This window comes from Puma concolor, chromosome B1 (assembly GCF_028749965.1).
Source record: "Puma concolor isolate L17-30 chromosome B1, mPumCon1.1.hap2, whole genome shotgun sequence".
NCBI lineage: Eukaryota > Metazoa > Chordata > Mammalia > Carnivora > Felidae > Puma > Puma concolor.
In genome coordinates this window covers 113,136,207-113,145,377 of record NC_141670.1, presented here as the reverse complement: position 1 = coordinate 113,145,377, position 9,171 = coordinate 113,136,207, and the positions used below count along the sequence as shown (strand labels likewise).

Sequence of the window (9,171 nt, the reverse complement as noted above, 5' to 3'; positions counted from 1 at the left end):
AATGATCAATTTCCTTTCTTTATTTCATACAATATCCTGTATAATACATATCCTATATAATACAAATGTAGGGCAAATAAATGACTGTTTTAGTTTAAGTACCTAATTTCTCTTTATGATTAAAACCATTAAAATAATGCATAAAATATATTTATAAACTACAATTGGAAGCGGAGGAATTCTTTGTAAGCTGAGTGACATAAACTTAAAGCTCATAAAAAGAAAACTACGTATATGTAAACTGTATAAACCTAACAGTTCTAGAAAGCAACACAGGAAGAAAATACAAATGAATTCAGATGGTTTGTAGAAAGGCTTGAATGAAGGAATCACATCAAAGTCTAGAATATGCATCAAACTGAAATTTTAAGCTAGGCAATAGGCCATACCTTGTGCCCCCCAAATGCATTTTTGAGAGACATGTTTCTTAATCAGAAAACCAGTATATTCACCATAGATGTGACCACATATGTCAAAGCCTATCTTCTGTGACTGAAGTTATTCACAGTAATGATGAGGCTAATTCATCTTAATTAAGCAAAGTAACATATCTTAGAATGTAAGATTTTAATGGAGTAAAATATTAGTAAATTCAGTTAATCAGATATTTATTACATTTATTTAACAAGTTAATAATCCGTTAAAGAAGTCATGAACTAGGGGATATACACTGAATTCCTAATTGTGTAAACATGTCTCATTAAATACTGAATTATATGACCCAAATCTAAATCATTTAATTGCCATTGGATGACTAACATATTACAGGTTTCTACACATTTTCACAACTAATTAAGGGTCATATAAGATACATTAACATGTTAGCCATGATAACAACCCATGATTGGGTTGTTTTGATGTCTCTCTTCCTTTTTGGAATTTTTAAAATTTGTTTTCATGAAATTTGCAGATAAAACACTGAGCAAGATCAAGCAACAACTTGATCTATTGGAAGGCAATTGGCCCTCCCTTTTGTTAGTCACAATATGTAGACTAAGAATGAATTATTAATATGATTCTGGTAACTAGAAAAAAACATAGTGTGAAGATACTAACCTTGCATAGAAATATATCATAAAATAAATGCTTTGAATCCATGTTAAAAATAATAATAGTAGTATTTCTGTTAATCCTTTTTAAAAACCACTTACCCTTTCACTTACTACTTATATTTGTCACCATATATTATACACTGCAGCAAATTTTTGAAATTAGCATTATTGTATGTGTTTGTTGATGAACATCCAGTCTTTTATCACCAAAGACTGGACTCAAAATTATAACTTAACCTCTTCACTGAGAATTGGTATTTGACAAAGCATTTTCCTTTTGTACCTTACAAGAAAACTTTTCCTGGAAACCTGAAATAAAAATAAACATGCACTCTTGCATAAAGTTGCATGTATCCTAGAGACAATTTGTTATCTTATTAAAGAGCACAAATATACATTTTTTGGCCTTAAATTCAAAACACTTTTGCTATAAGATCTAGCTTTTTAAATAATTCATTTTAGCCAAGCAACTTAGAAATCCCTTCCTGATGTGTTGATACTATTTGATAATGACAAAAGACATTCTATTTATATGCAATGTAATTCATAAGCATGGAATGCTGAGAATTGATATTGATCAGAGATGATGAAGAAATAGAGCAGACTCAGGTCTTACCCTTTCAGATTTAAATTTTTACCAAGTTAACCTGTGTAGTAAGTAGATGTAAAAGAGAAAGCTCTCCTAATATCAGAGTGGAAGAAAGGCTCTTCCGTGTAATAGGTGTACATTTGTTGAGTGAATAAATCCATCAGCTAGGAAGCACAATTGTTCAGAAAGTAACCCAGTAAGCAACGCTCCAAGGAAAATAAGAAAGAATGATGATAAAATAGACAAAGTGGACTTTTCTAGGTAACTTTTATTAATCTTTATGGAAATCTTAACATGTAAATGGTGGATGCATTTATTCCTTAATTTCTCTTTTGTTTTTGTGGTTTGACACAGAGGGCTTGGAACCATTCATATAATTTCAACAAATGAATCTACAGCGTGGTATTTTCTTCATCAGCTCACAAAGCAAAGCATGTCATTTGACGTTTCATTCTTACTCCTGAGAAAAGCCCAGAAAATTGACACAACTGCGGGGTGCTGATCACACTTTGTTCTTACAAGAAGAGAAATATGCTATTTGTTTTTACGTTTTCTCAGTTGTCTTGGGAGCAAAACTGCCTCCAGCTACATATGGGCTTAGTCTCCAACGTCCATCTTATGGGTGTCACCTGCTAAGGTGAGGAGTCTGGAATAGCCCAGACACATTATGTATGGGTGGCCTTTTGTTTACGGCAGACAAAGCCAAAATCCTCGGGATTACTTGAAGATATCATATAACACACAAGATGGAGTTACTATTATTCTCCTCTAAGACATATAGTGTTTCCCCTGGGCAGAGAAAAGAACGCACAGCCAATCATATGAAGACAGAACCCATTAAAGATTTATGCAAGCCTGAATTACTTGGCTTTAAACTATTTTCTTCTCCCCTACTTTTTTTTTCCTCTTTTTCTCTTTAATAAGAGGGACATTTCTTCCCGAACAGCAAAGCTGATGTAGATAGTATCACTGGTAATCCTTGGCTTAAGCACAGAGCTTCTAAATGGCTTGAATTAGGCTGGAAGATAGGGCTGTTTGATTTCCCTTCCTTTTTGTTTCTGTTTTCAAGGCTCTGTCACCAAATGTCCCACTAAACTAGCATTTATGTGGGCTTGGGGCCTCTGTGTGGAAGTTTCCTTTTAAGCATAGTCAATGAAACAGCTTTGAAGCTGTTGAACTGTGTAAATGTTATATTAACATTTTCTCTCACAATTATAGACATTTACATGGTCTTGTTGAAATAGCGCTTTCAGAGGGAGGAAAAAAATACCAGAAGTGAAGGTACACAATGAAATGAAAAAGCAGCAGTGTGCTCTATTTATTTAGTTTCTGAAATAAATCATTTCGACTTTTAATTTACACTTCTCTAAGATGGTGGTTAAGAATAGACAAACAAAGGATACTGTGAGAAATAATTTCATTTTGTTCCTTTGTTACATTAGATCATTTAATTTCCACTTGGTTTGCATATGGAGATTTGGCCAATGCACCCTGTTCTTTAAATTTGCTAACTAATAACAAGGACTCAGGAAGCTCATTCTAAAGACCTAAGACTCATGGGTGATGATTCGAAAATTATGAGACTACAAGTAGTTGTCCAGTTATAAGAAGAAAGGCAAATAGAGTAAATTAGACATTAATCCGAAGCATTCCCAACTATCCATGTCCCTATTTAACAGAAACCATAATGTGCTTTCAAATTGAAAAGATTTGAAACATTCCAATAACTACCACATCTGTGATCTTTTCACTGCACGCAGTCTGATGCACAGGTTAGAAAAAGGAAGACATAATCACTTAGACTCTAAGGAAATATTTTAATAGTCTAATTTTGGTACCTTTGTGCATACAGAGCAATCATTTTACGGATGCACAGGATCAGGAAAATTCAAAGTAAAATTATCTCTTTTCACATTGATTCTACCAAATTCATTTTCTATGAAGATCAATAATTTTAATATCAACATGATATCACAGGTTTCTTTGCTATTGATAGACTTGTTTTAGTGTGTGTGTGTGTGTGTGTGTGTGTGTGTGTGTATTTATTTATTTATTTATTTATTTATTTCTTGTCTTTGTGACAAATCAAAGCAAAGAGCATGTCCGAGATGGAACCGTTGCTCAGCAACTGAGCTCTCCACTGGTCTGACCGTTGCTTTCTCTCCAGCAGGGCAGATATGCAAGATGGACAGATGCACCGATCCTCAACACAGTATCAGATTGTGTTATATGTATTTCAGATTGTGATAGCAATAATCTTGTAGCAGTCTCTGTCTACACATCATTGAACTTTTATAGTCAAACTTTAAAAAGTACACCGTTTCATAAGGGTTTTCCATAGTTTAGTTATCTAATTGATTTTCAGTTTTTAAAATTATGTTCTAGAGAATCTAAATTGATTGGTCTTTATGTGATCTCTAAATACAGCTATGATTATGTTAAAATCTACATGAAAATATTGCTTTCATCGTACATTTTTCACATTGGCCTACTTGAGAATCCATGTGCTAGTTTCTATCAGGGTAACATGCCTCCTCTCCACCAAGAAATGATTTTAATTGGATTAAAAACTCAGTGTTCAGAGATTATATGAAAAAAATTGAATCACAATTTTAGGGCAAAAGATATTCTTAAAATCTAATTCATTTAATATCAGATAAAAAAATGAGGGAGTGTAAATGAATGCTTGTAAAAAGAAGAGTCAAGCTGGAATCATATATGTTAAAGATATTGAACATATAAAATATTCTTTTTGATGTGCATCTTAAAAGAAAATTTCAGGCTAAGCACATTTTTTATTTAAACTTATTTCATAAAAGAGAAATATAAATTCCACTAATTGATGAATTATAATTTAATGTCTTACATCAACATATTTTTTAAATGTTCATATTCTTTTAAAAAAGAAGAATTGAGTGACTCAACTTCTTTTAATCTAATAAATTCATTTAATTCAGTTCTGATTTTCTCAGAATTTCCCTCTCGTTGACAGCTGACAACTTCCCAGGAAAAGCATTGCTTTGACCCCCAAAATAATTAATCTGTCTGAAGGTACATTAGATCCTTTCTTTTTTTCTTTTCCTTTTTTTTTCATCGATACCTTCTTTTAAAATAAAAAGTCAAGAGACATTAGCAGGACCCAAATTCTTATTTATTTGCAAGAGTGGTTCCAAAGTTTCAGATTACTTTTTCTTTTAAAGGTATTGTGCCACTTAATATAAACTTAGATACCTTTCAAATACCTGAAATCGCCTAAAAAAGCAAACTCAAGAAACTAAAGGAAAAGTTGAGAGTATAAAACATGCTTAGGACATGGAATGGTGTTTTATTGAGGGACAATTCATAAAGTGAAAAAGATGAGAACTGCAGTGAAAATGTTTTCCAAGTTGCTGAACCATGAATAATTTGAGAAAAGACCAAAATTTAAGGATCAGTTTCCTTTGATCAATACAACTAATCTGAGAACACTGATCAGCTGAACATAAACAAACAACAGAAAGCAAAAATTTCTGCCAAGAATCCAAAAGAAATTCACAAATGCATCTGAATATAAAATCATTTTTATACATGTGAGACCCTCCTATGTTTCCCTTCAGAGTTCATTGATTGACATTTTATATTCAATCATAATAAGCTTTGTGATATCAGTTGCAAGAAACAAAAAGAGTAAAGAAGCTGCCCCTCATTATTATCCATACTAAACATCAACCAATAGCTTAATACCAGAAGATAAAAAAATTAAATAATAATTGTTAGATAAATAACTAAATTAATTAATTAATCAAAGTCAGTATACTAATTGATGAAACCGGACTGGTAACTATAAAGACAGTGAAGAGTGTTTGGATTCTGGATATTTAGAAAGTTGAGCCTTTGGGACTTCTTGACAAATTGGATCTGTGGCATGAGGGAAAAATAGAATCAGGCATGACTTCCCCACTTCTTTTTCATGACCCTGGAAGGATAAAGTTAGAACCAATTAACATCAGGAGGGAAAAATTGTATGAGGTCACCAAAGAGAGATTTTGACAGAAGAGAGAGAGGGTCAAATTACAGGAGTCCCAAATTACAAAATATTCGTTTGTTCTTAAAACCATGATTTTGTCTGGATCATCAAGTATTAAATAATATTTTGTTATATTTGGTTTTTCGTGATGTATGCCCTTACATGAATGTCACTAGTTTTGGGAGAGGGATAAAGATATATAGTATTAAATAAGCCTATATCCAAGAATAAAGGCTATGCGAAACAGACACACTTGCCCTTCCCTCAGTCAGTTATATCTGTCCTGTGTCTCTTCCAGTATGAGTGTATCATGATATGCTTTTGAGGTTTTGTTTTGTTTTTGTTTTTGTTTTGTTTTGTATAACATGAACCTTAAATATTGCCCAAGTACCCAAAAGCCACTTCAAATTGACTGACATTATAAAGGGATAATAAATTACTCTCCTGTAGGAATTCGTATTTGGCCGTGTATACTGTACTTTATCTTCAATTTAATGGGCTTTCAAGAATAATTTCGATTGTATTCATTTTTGCCTTATAAAAATTTACCCTAAAAACGGGTCCAATGTAAAATAAGACCCCGTGGTACACATTTATAAAAGCAAGGAAATATGTTCACATTTAAAATTTTTTAAGATATTTATTTATTTTTGAAGGAGAGTGAGACAGAGTGTGAGCGGAGGAGGGGCAGAGAGAGGGAGACACAGAATCTGAAGCAACTCCAGGCTCTGAGCTGTCAGCACAGAGCCCGACGCGGAGCTTGAACCCACGAACCATGAGATCATGACCCGAGCCGAGGTCAGAGGCTTAACTGACTGAGCTACCCAGGTGCCCCTAAATAAAATTATATAAATAAAATAAAATCAACATTTTGTTATTACAATGAGAAAAACCTCAGCTGTTCTGAATTTAAATGAGTTAATTCCTGAATTTCAAATTACGTACTTTTACCTACATGTTTGTCATTATGATAAAAATGTATACGTTTTGTAACCTTTAGAATATGAGTCATAAGTAGGTAGGATGATGCTATCAGAATTCTATTTTTCATTCATCAACATTTATTTAATATTGCGGTTTCTTTTTCCTAAAGTTTTATTTTTTTTAATGTTTATATATTTTTTTGAGAAGGGGGAGGGGCAGAGAGAGAAAGAGAGCGGCAGAGAGAGAATCTCAAGAAGGCTCGACACTCTGCATAGAGCCCAATGCGGGGCTCAAACTCATGAACCGTGAGGTTGAGACCTGAGTTGAAATCAAGAGTCAGATGCTTAACTGACTGAGCCACCCAGGCACTCCCCTAAAGTTTTATTTTCTAATTTCTCCTGTGGCTACAAATTTGTGGAAGTGTTTTCTGCCATTTCTTTTTCTCTCTTTCTTACTCTATTGACCTGTTTTTTAAATTTAATTCCAGAGTAATTAACATACACTGTTATATTCATTTCAGGTGTACCATATAGTGATTCAACAGTTCTATACATTACTCAGTGCTCATCAAGAGAAGTGCACTCCTTAATCCCCATCACCTATTTTACTTCATGGCCCTACCCACCTCCCCTCTGGCAACCACCAGTTTGTCCTCTATAGTTAAGAGTCTGTTTTTTGGTTTGTCCCCCTCTCTCTGTTTCTTTTGTTTGTTTTTTTCTTAAATTGCGCATATGAACAAAATCATGGTATTTGTCTTTCTCTGATAGGCTTATTTTACTTAGCATTGTACTCTTTAGATCCATTCATATTGTTGCAAATGGCAAGATTTCATTCTTTTTTATGTCTGAATAATATTCCATTATTTTTTAATGTTTTCTAAATTTTATTTTTGAGAAAGAGAGACACAGAGTGTTAGTGGGGGAAGGGCAGAGAGAGAGGGAGACACAGAATGTGAAGTGGGCTCCAGGCTCTGAACTGTCAGCACAGAGCCTGATGCGAGGCTCAAACCAACGAACCATGAGATTATGATTTGAGCTGAAGTCAGACACTTAACCATCTGAGCCACTCAGAGGCCCCTAATATTCCATTATATGTCTATATAATATTATATATAACATATACACACAAATATATACACATACATGTTTATATATATATATTTGATATGTATATATCATATCTTCTTTATTCATTTATCATGGACACTTAAGTTGCTTCCATAATTTGGCTATTATACATAATGCTGTAATAAACATAGAGGTAAATGTATCCCTTTGAATTAGTATTTTTGTCTTCTTTGAGTAAATATCCAGTAGAAAATTACCAGATTGTAAGGTAATTCTATTTTTAATTTTTTGAAGAATCTCCATACTATCTTCCACAGTAGGTGCACCAGTTTGCATTCCCACCAACAGTGCATGAGGGTTCCTATTTCTTCACATCCTTGCCAATACTTGTTGTTTCTTGTGATTTTTAATTTAGCCACTCTGACAGGTGTGAGGTGATATTTTATTGTAGCTTTTATTTGTATTTCCCTGATGATGAGTTGAGCACCCTTTCATGTTTCTATTGGCTATCTGGATGTCTTTGAGAAATGTCCATTCATGTCTTCTGCCCATTTTTTAATTAGATTATTATTTTTTTCGTTTTGAGTTTTATCAGTTATTTATATATTTTGGATATTTTATATACAGATATATTTTGAATATATATATATATATATATATATATATATATATATGTATATATAGATATGTCATCTGCAAATATCTCTCCCATTCAGTAAGTTGTCTTTTAGCTTTGTTTGTTGTTTCCTTTGCTATGCAGAAGCTTTTTTATATAGTTTCAATAGTTTATGTTTGCTTTTGTTTCCCTATGTCTGTCCCACAAGAGACATATCTAAAAAGATGCTGTGTGGCAGATATCAAAGAAATTACTGCCTGTGCTCTCTTCTAGGAATTTTTGGTCTCAGTTCTCACATTTAGGTCCTTAATCCATTTTGATTTTATTTTTGTGTATGGTGTAAGAAAGTGGTCCAGTGGTCCAGTTGCCCAACACCATTTATTGAAGAGACTGTCTTTTTCCCATTGCATATCTTGCTTCCTTTGCCAAAGATTAATTGACCATGTAATTGTGAGTTTATTTCTGAGCTTTTTATTCTGTTCCATTGATCTATGTGTCTATTTTTGTGACAGTACCATACTGTTTTGATTATTTATTTACAGCTTTGTAATATAACTTGTAGTCTGGAATTGTAATACTTCCAGGTTCGTTTGTTCTTTTTCAAGATTGCTTTGACTATTCGGGGTCTTTTGTGATTCCATACAAAATTTAGGATTGCTTGTTTTAGTTCTGTGCAAAATGCTGTTAGTATTTTGATAGAAAGTGCATTAAATCTGTAGATTGCTTTGGGTAGTATAGACATTTTAACAATATTTGTTCTTCCAATCCATGAGCATGGACTGTCTTTCCGTTTCTTTGTGTTTTCTAATCTATCATTATTTTCGTCAGTCATCCTTCTCTTTAGTCCAATATTGTGTGATCTCAAGTTTTCTTAAAGTATTTTAAAAATTAAGTAGACAGTTATATACAGATAAGAA

General features: G+C 33.0%; 1 long non-coding RNA gene across 1 annotated transcript in view; it reads right to left on the bottom strand.

Moving 5' to 3' along the window:
- Nucleotides 1–4,770: 4,770 nt before the first annotated feature.
- The window catches only part of LOC147581815 (uncharacterized), a 400,941-nt gene continuing 396,540 nt past the window's right edge, over nucleotides 4,771–9,171 (bottom strand). Inside the window, exon 4 of the long non-coding RNA XR_015249766.1 lies at nucleotides 4,771–5,596. This is a non-coding gene — a long non-coding RNA (uncharacterized LOC147581815). The remainder of the gene's footprint in view (nucleotides 5,597–9,171) is intronic.